Here is a 15,652-nt window from a genome sequence, read left to right as displayed (position 1 = left end):
CTCTTCACTTTTGGCGAAGAAATCTTGATTGTCACTGCAAATACATCGAGTGACGGCAAGATTTAGGGTGTGAGGAGTCATACTGCAGATATGAATGCAAATTAATTGGTTTGTAGTAGACAGTGGTGTTAATAGTAGAATTCAAAACAGTTATGGAAATATCTAGGAAAGATATACTATTGCCAATTTCTGATATGTTCCATGTGAATTCTGGATGGAATTCAGGGCTGGATGGAAATTTTTTACTGACTGAATGAACTTTTTTAAATCCTCACTGGAGAGGTCGTCAATGTACCTCAGATATAGCTTAGGTGTGTTTCTATTGTATTGTTGTAAAAAAAATGTAAATATATATATATATATATATATATATATATATATATATATATATATATATATATAATATATATATTTATTAGAGAACAAAAGAGATAAAAGCATGCCCATATTTAATCTCCCTTGCTCTTTTCTATGTCAATCCCACCACAAGTGTGGTTTTATAGTGTTCAGTTCATTTAAATGATACACCGGCATGTGTATGTTGCTTCAGCCTCATAAGGCACTTGGGTTTGGAATTGCATTTATTTTCTGTATTTCCTTTTACGCACCCCCTTTTCCAAACAGTCACTTACAGAAATTAACACATTAGTTTTCCTAGGGGATTTTCTACTAAGAAATCTTTAAACAGCACTGCAAATTTCCTAGAAAAAAAAAAAAAAAAAACAAGGATTCGGAAATGCCCTTGAGCATTTGATTTAATTATTTATTTTAACAGAAACCCTGCAAGTGACTCTTTTCAAATTTTCAATATGCAACATCTGACAAAGCCCTGAAGTGTATACATATACACTTAATAGAAATAATGAGAAATTAAAACTGGGCAGTGTTACTGACCTCTTAGATTTTAAAATATGACAAATATTACAATAATTCTATTCATTTTTCATTCCAGCTAACTGGCAATAACCTGGAAAGTAGTGGTTAGTTTCCATAGAGATTTGCTCCCCATGTAATACTGTGACATGCCCTCCCTGTGGGTATACAGACACCATATGTGAACCAATTAGATGATATTGGACAACCCAATGGTCAATCAGATCTCTACATAACATGAAACATTTGGGGCTGTAACGAATACCAAGGACCAAGTGGCAAATCACCATGGAAATTAACTTTTCAATTGCTATTTTATTACACTGTGAGAGGGTGAATGGTTCCCCGTCTCATATTATAGTGGCACAGGTTCGTAGTGATGTTTCCAAGCCTGTAATGCTGGTTAAAATTGTATAGTATGGTGGAGTGACACATAAACAGATGGTAATAGCTAATAGAAAAGATAAGTTTCAACTCTTATCTTTTTATGCTGAAGGAAAAATATGTATAACAACTTATTATACAACATGTAGCAACATTTTAAGCTTTATAGTAATTGCGTAATTACAAATGTCATAAAATATTGTAAAATACAGTTACACATTAACACTAGAACTGCCATGGCAGTCAATCTGTTTAAATTACTCTTCATGTCTAAAAGTTATGCAGGTGTCCATTTATGACCTTTCCTAAATACATGTACTAAATACCCTGACGGCATTTGAAAGGCAGGATGAGGAAAATAAGGAAATTATAATCATCCACCTAGAACCACCAAAGCCATCATTTTGACTGCCTTTTACAATACATGCTTTTATTTTGAATATAACATATAATATTCATTTTTTATTTTTATATACAAGCCTGTTGTTATCTTTAGTGAACCTGGCAGTCATCAGTTTCTTTGTTTTGTTCAAGGAATACAAAAGGGCAAATATCAGTAGCCACAGCGCTTCGCAGAAACATTTCAATCAGAAAACTGCAAAGCAGCAGGCTGCAGCAGTTCAACCTGGATTCAGAGCTGCACCGAGTGACAAATGCAAGAGCTAACACATGTTATTTTTGTATTAAAGTAAAAACTACTTTCATTTTTACAGTTTTGTGTGTACATATACAGTGTCTATAGAAAGTCTACACCCCCTTGAACTTTTTTCAAATTTTGTTGAGTCAGTGCCTCAGCATTTAATGAGGATTTTTTCCACTTATCTACACACCGTATTCCACACTGGTAAGGGGTGTGATGGAAATATAATGAGTTTTGGTTGGAAATTTCCCTCCCGACCTGTGAGGTCACAAAATAGCGAAAGGGAAAGTCCTGAAACGGGCTGGCCTGACAATTCATTTCCAGGGTTGGGAAGTTGGTCAGCTTGGATGAAGGCGAGACTCCATTGCAGGAATGCATTGACCGGGACTATAAACGAGGTAGCAGCTGCAAGCAATAAAAGCAGCTGCAATCATTTGCCAAGTGGTCATGCGTAGTAGCATAAAGGGGGCTGGAGAATCAGTCATTTTTTCCTTCACTTGGGTTGTGTGCATATACCTGGAAGGACTGAGAGAGCCGCAGTTGTAACTGCTGGAGAAACATTGTGAAGATAATATTTGTGCGTGTTTGTTTGTTTTACATGTTAGTAATTGTCTTGTTTATTGAACCACTAGATGGCTAAACATGTTCCAGAGCTGTTGCTTTTGGGCTTGCACAAGCCAGAACTGCACTTCACGAACTGTCACAAAATAGCCTATTATCACCCACCACAAGCAATATTAGTACTGTGGGATGGATAACACTTAGTGTTTGGGACTGTAAACTTGTTTATTTTGCTCCGTGTCTCACATTGTCGTGTATTACCGGAGTGTTTTCTTTTTGGTTACCACACCTGGATTACAATAAAACCTCTTTGCAAACGGATTACAATTGTCTGTGATTACACGTGCACTGCATCACCTCTCCACCTGTTCACAATCACCAGCCACTTTGCCACAAGGGAAAAAAGTTTATATATTAAAAATACAAAACTGAAAGATCATAATTGGATAAGTCTCCACCCCACTGAGTTAATACTTGGTGGAAGCACCTTTGGCAACAATTACAGCTGCAAGTCTGTTGGACTAGGTCTCTACCACCTTTGCACACCTAGATTTGGCAATATTTGACAATTCTTCCTTGCAAAACTGTTCAAGTTCCTTGGGGAGTGTTGATGGACATCAATCTTCAATTCATGCCACAAATTTTCGATTGGATTTAGGTTGGGGCTCTGACTGGGCCACTCAAGGACATTTACCTTTTTGTTCCTTAGCCTGGAGTGTAGCTTTGGCTGTGTGCTTTGGGTCACTGTCATGCTGAAAGGTGAACTTCCATCCCAGTTTCAGCTTTTTTGCAGAGGGCAGCAGGTTTTCCTAAGGACTTCTCTGTACTTTGCTCCATTCATTTTCCCTTCTATCCTGACAAGTGCCCCAGTCCCTACCGATGAGAAACATTCTCATAACATAATGCTTCATAGTAGGGATGGCGTTATTTGGGAGATGCGTTGTGTTGGGTTTGCACCAAACATAACGCTTTGCATTGAGGCCAAAAAGTTCCATTTTAGCTTCATCAGACCACATAACTGTGTGTCACATGGCTACAGAATCTCTTGAGGTTTTTTTGCATATTTCAAATGGAATTCAAGGTGGGCTTTTGAGTAATGGCTTCCTTCTTGCCACCCTACCATATAGGCCAGATTTGTGGAGTGCTTGGGATACTGTTGTCACATGCACACTTTGACCAGTCTTGGCCATAAAAGCCTGTAGCTCTTGCAAAGTTGCCATTGGCCTCTTGGTAGCCTCTCTGATCAGTCTCCTTCTTGCTCGGTCATCCAGTTTGGAGGGATGGCCTGATCTAGGCAGGGTCTTGGTGGTGCCATATACCTTCCACTTCTTCATAATCATCTTGCCTGTGCTCCAAGGGATATTCAAGGCCTTAGATATATATTTTTTTATACCCATCCCATGATCTGTATCTTTCAACAACTTTGTCCCAGAGTTCTTTTGAAAGTGCCTTGGTGCTCATGGTTGAGTCTTTGCTTTGAAATGCGCTACCCAGCAGAGGGAACCTAAAGGAATTGTTGAATTTATCCTGAAATGATGTGAATCACTACAATTTAACACAGTTTTTGTTTAACACAGGTTAAATTGTGGGGTAGGATGTGTAGATAGATTAAAAATAAAAAAATATATATATTTTAATGCACTTTAATTCCGGGCTATAAGGCAAAAAAAGGTGACAATTTTGAAAAGGGGTGTAGATTTTCTATAGGCACTGTACCTTTTTACACACTAGTTTCTTTTGAAATATATATATATATTTTTTAAATAGTTTTTCATTTTCTGAAGTACTGCTTTATATGTGGTAAGTTAGAAAATAAACCCTTTCATGTTTAATTGTTTAATTATGTTAAATACGTCGTTTTGGCTGTGCAGATGTTTGATCTGATGTGCTTGAATAAAACTTTTGAGTTGTATCCGAGTTTTTATTGATATTGTTTAAAATGTAACAGACACAATGACTGCCAGAGGCAGTTTTAGGTATGAGTATAACTGGCGGTTCTAGTGTTAATGTATAATTCAAATGTTATCCTGTCAGTCTTCTATTAAGTCTAATTTTGAAAGGTTTGATTTCAATTATGTTGTAGCATTGGTATCATTAATCAAATGAAATAAAATGGCTTATTTCATTTCTTGGGTGGAGCTTTGTTAAAATGCCTGGCCCTAATTAGTGTTCATCAACACCAGCAGTTGCTTTTGTTAATAACATACATGGGAACTAGCATGGTTAAAGGCAAGAACTATGGAATTCCAGTTGATAATTTTTCAAAACAGGTCATGTTTTCAAGTTTTAAATATCTTTTAGCAGCGTGTAGTCTGTGGAATTTAGTATAAAGAGAAAGACAGCTGTAATTGAATCCTGCAGTGATTAAAGTCGTCTAAAGAAGTGCTTGAAATTTATAGTAACTGACTGACCTGAGCATAAGCAAAATCAAGTCATAAGTTCCATTGCAAGACCTTAAGAAAACTAAAGTTTCTGGAAAAGACACCTTGCCAAATGAGGACTGAATCATGGTGTCCAGGTTAAACTTCAGTTATACATTTCTGATTGCATACTGCTTTGCAGATGTGAAAATGACGTTATTTTATCTGGGAACCACATTGGAATAGGAACTCTTATTTGGTAATCGCTGAAGCTAGGGGATGGCTACAGATGAAAAATTGATTTATGGAAATAATTTTGAATGAAAGATTTATATTGTCAATGGATGAGGTGTCTTTTTTTTTTATAAATGTAAAGGTCATCATCTTCTGATTAAGAGAAGCACTATTGCTGTAATTAAGGTATTAAGAATAAACCCACATACTGTAATAAATATTTTGTAAGGAGCTCTTATCAGCACTTGTGGCAAAGTGGTTGATAGTGTGTAGGTGCAGGTGATTAAAGAACACAGACAACTGTAATCCAGATGGAAAGGTTTGTTTTATTTATTCTTATGTCCAGTGCTTGACGGCAAAGCAAAGCACCAGTTCTAAAACCAATAACAGACAACTAAAGACTGCTTTCAGGCAACTAAACTAGAGTTCTTTATTTCTGATTTGATACATTTATTGAATGTGGTTTTCCTTTCTTAATAACAATTTGGAGCAAATAACTTTGAAAATGTAGCCAGTGTTTCTTATAACATGCTATTCTTATAATAGATTTGACAAACTACATTTAATTTAGATAGTAGGTGTCATGTTTACCCTAGTTAAGAGATTACTATTTACTTCAGTTCCAGCCTTTCTCCAATCATCCCATGACAAGCAAACTCCAACTAGCCAATAGATTTACTGGGCTCTATCCTCTACCTGCATGTAAAATTTGATTTCAATACTGGAAAGATAACAAATGCAAGTGCATATATATATATATATATATATATATATATATATATATATATATATATATATATATATACAGTGCCTTGCAAAAGTATTCAGACCCCTGACCAATTCACTCATATTACTGAATTACAAATGGTACATTGAAATTTTGTTCTCTTCGATATTTATTTTTAAAACACTTCAACTCAAAATCAATTAGTGTAAGGTGACATTGGTTTTATGTTGGGAAATATTTTTAAGAAAAATAAAAAACTGAAATATCTTGCTTGCATAAGTATTCAACCCCCACACATTAATATTTGGTAGAGCCACCTTCTTCTTGGCAGATTTGCTCCAGGTTGTTCAGGTTGGTTGGATGATGCTTGTGGACTGCAATTTTCAAATAGTGCCACAGATTCTCAATAGGACTGAGATCAGAACTTTGACTGGGCCACTGTAGGACATTCATCTTTTTGTTCTTGAGCCACTCCAATGTTGCTTTGGCCTTGTGCTTGGGATCATTGTCCTGCTGAAAGGTGAATTTCCTCCCAAGCTTCATTTTTTTAGTGGATTGAAGCAGATTCTCTTGCAGTATTTTCCTGTATTTTGCTCCATCCATTCTTCCATCAATTGTAACAAGATGCCCAGTCCCTACTGATGAGAAGCATCCCTACAGCATGATGCTGCCATCACCATACTTCACTGTAGGGATGGTGTGTCTTGAGGCATGGGAAGTGTTAGGTTTGCACCACACATAACTTTGAGTTTTGGCCAAAAAGCTCTATCTTGGTCTCATCTGAGCACAAAACCTTTTCCCACATCACAGCTGGGTCACTCTCATGCTTTCTGGCAAACTCCAGACGTGCTTTCAGATGGTACTTTTTTAGTAATGGCTTCTTTCTTGCCACCCTCCCATACAGGCCAGTGTTATATAGAGCTCTTGATATGGTTGACTGGTGCACCATTACTCCTCTCCCAGCCATTGAAATCCGTAGCTCCTTCAAAGTGATTGTTGATCTCTCTGTGGCTTCTCTCACAAGTCTCCTTCTTGTTTGAGCGCTGAGTTTTGAGGGACGGCCTTTTCTTGGCAGTGCCTGGGTGGTGTGATGCAGCTTCCACTTCCTGATTATTGTTCCAACTGTGCTCACTGGGATATCCAAACACTTGGATATTATTTTGTACCCTTTCCCAAATCTATGCATTTGTATTACTTTATCTCTAACTTCTGCAGAATGCTCTTTGGTCTTCATTTTCCTTCAGATTCACAGCCTTACCAATGATCCTTCAACAGTGGGGTTTTTATCCAGAAAATGTGACAGCAACTTTAATGGTTCACAGGTGGAGGCCAATGGTAAGGTAATTGTGTCCTCGTTAGGGCAATTTCTTTCATCGGTGCAAACTGGGAGCTTCCACAGCACAGGGGTTGAATACTTATGCAAGCAAGATATTTCAGTTTTTTATTTTTCTTAAAAATATTTCCCAACGTATAACCAATATCACCTTACAATAATTGATTCTGAGTTTCAGTGTTTAAAAATAAAATATCAAAAAGAACAAAATTTCAATGTACCATTTGTAATTCTGTAATATGAGAGAATTGGTCTGAATAATTTTGCAAGCCACTGCATGCATATATATATATATATATATATATATATATATATATATATATATATATATATATATATATATATATACACACACATACACAGCATCAAAAGAAATGTATCACAATTATAATACTTTTTTTTTTTTTTTTTTTAAATAAGGTCTATAAATGATGGACATTGACAAAATGTTTCTGGTTTCTTTTTAGTCACTTGATCATTCATCCTTGACCATGACACGCTTGAGTGACTGACTGAAGCATATACATTTAATCACCTAATTAGTGAGACAGTCGATTGGACACTGGATATGGAGTGATTTCAGCTGTTGAATTGCAAGTATGAATAAAAGCAATAAAGAAAATCACAGAAAAAAAAAAAAAAATATGCCACGTCTGTCAAGAGAGCAGCGCCTTCGTGCAATCGGCATGTTGGAGGCTGGACTAGGGCAGCGTACTGTGGCTCGCCGTCTTGGGTGTTCACAGCCAGTAACTTCAAACCTGGTGAGACGATAACCATACAAACTGGGAGACCAAGAGTCACAACACCTGCCCAAGATCGACAGATCATTTTCAATGATTGTTAGTCAGCACAATAAAAAGTCACTGCATCTGCTCTGAAACAGAGTTTGTCACTTTTCTCAGTATATGTTATACTAGATATATATATATATATACTTATATATATATATATATATCTATAGATATATATATATTCTGATCACACACACTATATATATATATATATATATATATATATATATATATATATATATATATATATTTCTAGAAATTGCTCAAAAAAATATATTTTGTAGCAAAACTTTTGATTTTGTGGATGAGGAAAAAAGGTACAAGAAACAGATGTCTACAATTATTTATTTCAGCAATTTTTTAGCAAATCTCCAAAAATGTTAATTTAATACCCTTTGATGCTATGATAGTATTGTCTACAAGGTGCTAGAAATTTGAATATGATAATGCAGAACCTAATACTAGAAAAAGTGTAGAAAAGCTGGCAACAGTGAGCTATAATGGCTAATAGTGTTTCAGTGGTTATCTTTTCGTCGGTTCGTGGAGTTGTTTCTGCTTATCAGACAGCAATCTTATTGTTCCCGAAACACCCAGCGTTGCGTTACTTACTTTAGGCTGGAGGGCGTGTTTGCTGATTTTTCAATGAAGCATGCCCTTTTCCTACACTACAAACTATTCAGTGCTGCTTGTAATTGAGTTTTGGAGTAGTTGTGTGGTGTTTAATCTGAAATTTTTTAAGCACGTTACAGATTGCTTAATGGTTCCGTATGCAGTGTATGCGGCATAGTGTTGTGCAGTTAAATTTTTTTTGCTGACTCGATTAGTTTGATTATGTTCAGTTTGGTGAATTGGTTCAAAAGATTTGTTTGTTTTGTTTACTGACGCAAAACAACTATGTTTTGGATGAATCACTGGGTTATTTGATCTGAAGTGTCCAGAATGGATCAGAGATTGTCTGTGTAGTTGCAGTTTGAAGTGATCTCACTATTTTTTTGCAATAGGTTTTAGCGTAAAGTGTCTAATATACTGAGGTCCTGTAGTAATGTACACTGTCTGGTAAAATTATTAATGTGGGCTCTGTGTAGACTTGAGTTGGAAATTTCAGAATGATCGGGAGAGTAATTCCTGAATCATTTCATGAGTTGTTGGGCTGGCAACACGACTCATCATATCATGTAGTGTGTTTGATACGATCAATCAAATGAATCAATTCAAATGGAATTCTGAACCGATTCCTATGATTCACCATAATGAGCCTGTTAAAAAAAAAAAAAAATCATTCATGAACTGCACATCACTAATGCAGCAAAGCCATGAGCAATACTTGTCTTACCTAAAAATAAATATTAACACATTATCCCTGTATGAAAACGTTTTAAAAACTGTGTACATAATATTCTTACATGTATGTTCATAATGATACAATATTAAACCTCCTTAAATGTATTGCAGTGGATGGTAACAATTAAGATAGATTGTTCATTATTACCTATGCATATCATTAAACATAATTATATCTGTTCAGAGCCTTTGCACATGTGCATTGTTACTTTGAAGCCATAATGCCAGTAGTGTGATGTCATATGTCTAGAATTCAATGGGATGATACCAGTAAAAAGTAGAGGACATGGACAACCACAGAGGCATGCTGATTGTCATTAAGTTTGGACAAAGTCTGGTGAGGCGTACAAAGAAAAGAACACCATACCTACTGTCAAGCATGGAGGTGGTAATATCCTTCTATGGGGCTTTTTTTCCTCTAATGGCAATGGAAAATTAGTTCCAATACATGGTCGAATGGATTCCATAGAATACCAAAATATATTGGCCAATCATCTGAAATCCTCAGCTACAAAACTTGGTTTAAAGCGCAACTGGACGTTCCAATACGACAACAATCCAAAGCATAGATCAAAATCTACTTCAGAATGGTTAAAGAATAAAATTAAGGCTCTGGAATGGCCTAGTCAATGTTCCAATCTAAATCCGATTGAAAACCTTTGGTATGAGTTGACGAAGGCTGTGCGCAAGAGAAGTCCTCAGAATTTGAATGAACTGGAACAATTTTGCGTTCAAGAATGGTAAAAAATCACTCAAGAATTATGCCAAAAGCTCAATGACAAATATCCTTATCATTTAAAACAGATTATTATTGCTAAAGGTACCTCAACTAGCTATAAATTTAATTTTCCTTGTCAGAGTATGAGTACGTTTCAATTAACATTTTTGGAATTTTGTAAAAAAAAATTAATTTTTAATTTTAATTTTAGACTGTTTCTACTGGTTTTGGTGATTTTTCCTCATCGACAAAAGCAAAAGTTTTGCTACAAAATATTTTTCCTATAATTATTTATTTTGGAGAAATTTTTAGAAATTATACATTTCCATTGGGGTATAAACTTTTGACTACAACTGTACATATAATGATTTCCATTACATGAGAGTAGGTGTTAAAACTTCATGCTGACATTAGACTCAGCTCTTGCCAAGATAAGCACTAAGTAAGACATAGCTTCTTTTACTGTAAACTAATGTGATCCATCTGTGTTTCCTTCCATCTGATGATGTAGATATCCTTCTGCCTGGTGTTGATAGACGAAGTGCAATGCTGGCTCCAGGGATCAGCCTATTTTGCCTCCCTGGTGCATCAGCACACAACGGCTGCAATGCTAGCTCCAGGGATCAACCACAGTGCGGCCTCCCTAGCACATCAGCATGACAACCGTCTGGACTGAGTTGAGTTGGGTACTTCTTTGGGGTCTTCAAGTGGGCACCTTCCATCCTTGGTGTTTCATTGACTAGCCCACGACAAGAGTATCACCCCCCTCCGCCCCCCACTCAGCTAAGCTCAACTTACCTTCCTTTACATCAACATTTTTTTTATTATTATTTCTGCTGTGCTTAAGGTCCCCAACCAGAATCTTTTCATCTCAACCAGAGCCAGTTGCTGCTCCGCTCTGCTGATTTAGATAAATTCTTCACTATGCATCCCAATTCTTGACCATGGAATCAGATGTCTCTGAGAAACTGGATTGTGGAGTGAGCCACAAATCATCAACAACCCATGTCCACTGGGTAAACCTGGACTCTCCATCCTTGCTGTTCCACTTCAGCAGCTAGTTGAGCATATCGAAGTTTCTTCCTTTCATATGCCTCATCCACAGCATCCTCCCATGGCACTGTTAACTCTACCAGGTGAATAAGGCGTGGTGGTAATCTTAGATGGGAAAATAAGCCGTTGTTCGACATCTGTCAGCATTTTCCAGTCTCTAGCAGCTTCTAGACCTAGATGAGTTTTGGTTTTAATATCTTTTCTTGGAGGATGCTCCCCTGGATGGAGGAATGCTGTTTTTCATGTGTTATATATTGCTGGCATTGGTGGCAACCTGTTGGTCATTCTGCGCTTGTCTTCCAATGGTAAGGCCAAACACCACACCACCTGGTCATGACACCAAGCAAACCATCTTTGGCTAAGACCTATCTTACATCCTGTCAAAATGTGTCTTAATATGGCTATCGCTGAATACAATCTACACCACAGATCCTCTCCTACCCATAGATTAAGGTTCTGTGGTGATGGAAGAACATCATATGTTGGCCTGATGAGGAAACTGATTCTGGTTCCACTGTCCATAGATCTCGCCAGCCAATCTTGCTTTGTTCCAAATTCTCCCATCTTGTCTGCCTTTACGCACATCCTCTCCTCCTGGTTTTGTACCTCGTTGACTACCAGCTTCCTGGGTCTGCTTTGTGCCATGTAGGAGGAGCTGAACTGAGACCAAGGTCTCCTCTTCCATGCTGTACTTTATTCATGATATTACTGATACGAAGGGTAGCCTTTGCATCTTCCACAGCTTCCTTTGCTGCCCACTTCCAGTTTTCAACACAGGTGCTGCCTCCCTCAAACATTTGTCGTGTTAATCTACCGGGCTGCTGAAAGATCAATTACTTCTTTTGCTCCATGGTCTTGGAATGTCTTACAGTCTAAACTTAAGTTGCAGTCCCAAATAACTTTAGTACAATTCAAGAGTAAGCTGCAAGATTATTTAATTGAGAGTTGTGCTTGTTTTAAGTAGTTGATTATACCTGTATTAATTGTCACTAACTGATTGTTTATTGTATTGAGTATGACTTGTCTATGTTTTCAATGTATTTTATTTCTGTATTTGTATTTTTGTATTGTACACTGAACACAAATATATACACAACATGCAACAATTTCAAAGATTTTACTGAGCTACAGTTCATATAAGGAAATGAGTCAATTGAAATAAATTCATTAGACCCTAATCTATGGATTTCACATGACTGGAAATACAGATATGCATCTGTTGGTCACAGATACCTTAAAAAAGGTAGGGGCATGGATCAGAAAACCAGTCAGTATCTGGTGTGACCACCATTTGCCTCATGCAGCACGACACATCTCCTTCGCATAGAGTTGATCACCTGTGGAATGTTGTCCCACTCATCTTCAATGGCTGTGCGAAGTTGCTGGATATTTGCGGGAACTGGAACACACTGTCATACATGTCAATCTAGAGCATCCCAAACATGTTCAGTGGGTGACATGTCTGGTGAGTATGCAGGCCATGGAAGAACTGGGACATTTTCAGCTTCCAGGAATTGTGTACGGATCCTTGTGACACTGGGCCATGCATTATCACGCTGAAACATGAGGTGATGGCAGCGTATGAATGGCACGACAATGGGCCACAGGATCTCGTCACGGTACTTCTGTGCATTCAAATTACCATCGATAAAATGCAATTGTGTTCGTTGTCCGTAGCTTATGCCTGCCCACCGCCACCATGGGGCACTCTGTTCACAATGCTGACATCAGCAAACTGCTCACCCACACTACACCATACACGCTGTCTGCCATCTGCCTGGTACAGTTGAAACTGAGATTCATCCATGAAAAGCACACTTCTCCAGCATGCCAGTGGCCATCGAAGGTGAGCATTTTCCCACTGAAGTTGGTTACGACGCCGAACTGCAGTCAGGTCAAGACCCTGGTGAGAACGACGAGCACGCAGATGAGCTTCCCTGAGACAGTTTCTGACTGTTTGTGTAGAAATTCTTCGGTTGTGCAAACCCACAGTTTCATCAAAACTCTGGGTGGCTGGTCTCAGACGATCCCACAGGTGAAGAAGCCAGATGTGGAGGTCCTGGGCTGGCAACACAACACGTGGTTACAAGTGGTCTGCGATTGTGAGGCCGGTTGGACGTACTGCCAATTTCTCTAAAACGATGTTGGAGGCGGCTTATGGTAGAGAAATGAACATTCAATTCTCTGGCAACAGCTCTGGTGGACAGTCCTGCAGTCAGCATGCCAATTGCACGCTCCTTCAAAACTTGAGACATTTGTGGCATTGTGTTGTGTGACAAAACTGCACATTTTAGAATGGCCTTTTATTGTCCCCAGCACAAGGTGCACCTGTGTAATGATCACACTGTTTAATCAGCTTCTTGATATGCCACACCTGTCAGGTGGATGGATTATCTTGGCAAAGGAGAAATGCTCACTAACAGGGATGTAAACAAATTTGTGCATAAAAATTGAGAGAAATAAGCTTTTTGTGCATATGGAAAATTTCTGGGATCTTTTATTTCAGCTCATGAAACATGGACCAACACTTTACATGTTTTGTTTACATTTTTGTTCAGTATAATATGTTGTGTTGTATTGCTGCTACCTTTCTTGGCTAGGTCTCACTTGCACACTTAAACTACTTGGTCTCAGCAGCTGGCATGCAGTAACCCTTTACCATACAGTTCCACTCTGCTGAGGCAGTGTGGAACTCCTAACCATTTCCTGACATATGAACTTATTAATGCCGTCTCCCAAGACTTTTCACAGGCTTCTCAGATACTGTTGGTATTGCCTCACTGTTAATGTAGAACCTCTTATCCACTACTTTACCTTTAATTATAGAGATACTCCTTGACTTATTGGGCTTGAATTGCATTTGTGCCCATTTGATGTTTTTAATTAGTTTGCCCAATAACCGATTAGTGCATGTAGTCATGATTGTTATGCCATCTATGTATGCTGTAATTGGTGGCAGTTGCATTACAGCTTTCTCCTCCCACTACCCATTTTGACGCCCTAATAATTACTTCCATTACCATGTTAAAAGCCAGTGGAGCCAGTAACAGCTTCCAGTCTTTATTCCACTGTATAGACATTGCCATGTAGTGGTGAATTGTAAAGTTGAAAAACAAAATTGTAAACCTCTGAAGCAGGCTTTCACTAAGTTTGTTACTGTCCTCGGTACACTGAAAAACAATACATGAATTAAACAAGCATGATGGAAGTAAAGGCAGAGTTGAGAATCTTGGTCATAATATCCTTTGTGTAAGTGTGCGAATGCATTGGACTTATCCATTCCATGGTTGTACCAATCCATCTGTCCACACTTGAACTGCTCCGAGTCGTATCTTGCTCTTGTTTTGTATTGATACAGTTCTACCGGTAACAGCTCCAATATAAACAGATGTTGTGATACTCCAGTGTGAACAGACATTGTGATACTGTTCTGCAATGGCAGCAGTATAAAAATGCAAGTGTGATATGACTCAAACCAGTTTAGAACAGTGCCAGTCAAGCCAACCCAGCTTTTAAGACAATAGATTCAAATGGCATGATCCACATTATCAAATGCAGCACTAAAGTCTAAAAGAACCAAAATGGATATAGTCAGAGTCTGCAATCAGTAAGTCATTCACAACTCTGACAAGGTCAGTCTCTGTACTATAAGCAGATTGAAACCTTGGTAAAACGACACTGTTCCTATCCAGAAATCAGTTGATTTGTCAGACTATATTGTCATAATACCCACAATATATTTTCTATCAGGATGAATGATTCCTGTAGAACCTTTTGACAAATAATTACTTATTAAAGAGAAATATACTGTATATTTAGGATTATTTTACATCTAGCAAGTGTATATCATTTCACCTGAGTAAAAAAGTTCTTGGAAAGACCATGGTTCAGTGTTATACAGTATATTCTGCACGCAAGTCTCTGTTTTTCTTAGGGTTTTTTTTTTTTTTTTTTTTTATAATCAGAACCAGCTGGCCCATGCCTACAGTAACTATACTGCTCAGAAATATAAATTGGATACAAAAGAAACTAAGCAGAGCTAAACTCCTTAATTCCAACCATTCTGTTGGGTGATTGATGTGCCCAGAGCAGGACAGGTTTGCATACTGTATACAGTAAGACCCCAGTGTCAGACTGGAACCAACATTTTCAGAAACAACTCCAATGCACATTTGCCAGACAGCTTTGTTTTAGTGATTACTACAGGGAGTCATTGTTTCCATGATGGTTCCATTGACAAAAGAGGTTAGAGATTGCTAAATCGAAACAGTGGAAAGCTGTGTGCTACTCAACTACTTTATCACTGTTACTGTATCATCCCCCTATAAAACAAGCAACAAAAAGTAAAAATTTATACTGCGGTTCAGGCTTGTAGTGAGAATCCATTGCCTTGTTTTTGAATGCATCATCCTTTTGATGCATAACATCTGAAAAATTGCGGTACTGCATTATAAATCACGTATAATAAATTAACCAATTACAGTTGTTTAAATTCCATTACATCATATCCTGTGTACAGAAGTAAACTTGTGCAGAGAATATACAGCACAATTCTAAAGCAGTGGTTCAAAGGGCAGGGGGGTGGGTAGCTATAGGTTACATTTATATATTCTGATTATTAAGGAATGGAACAATTA

The sequence above is a fragment of the Polyodon spathula genome, chromosome 7, assembly GCF_017654505.1.
Source record: "Polyodon spathula isolate WHYD16114869_AA chromosome 7, ASM1765450v1, whole genome shotgun sequence".
In the NCBI taxonomy this organism is placed as follows: Eukaryota; Metazoa; Chordata; class Actinopteri; order Acipenseriformes; family Polyodontidae; genus Polyodon; species Polyodon spathula.
Note: the sequence above shows the minus strand (reverse complement) of the source record.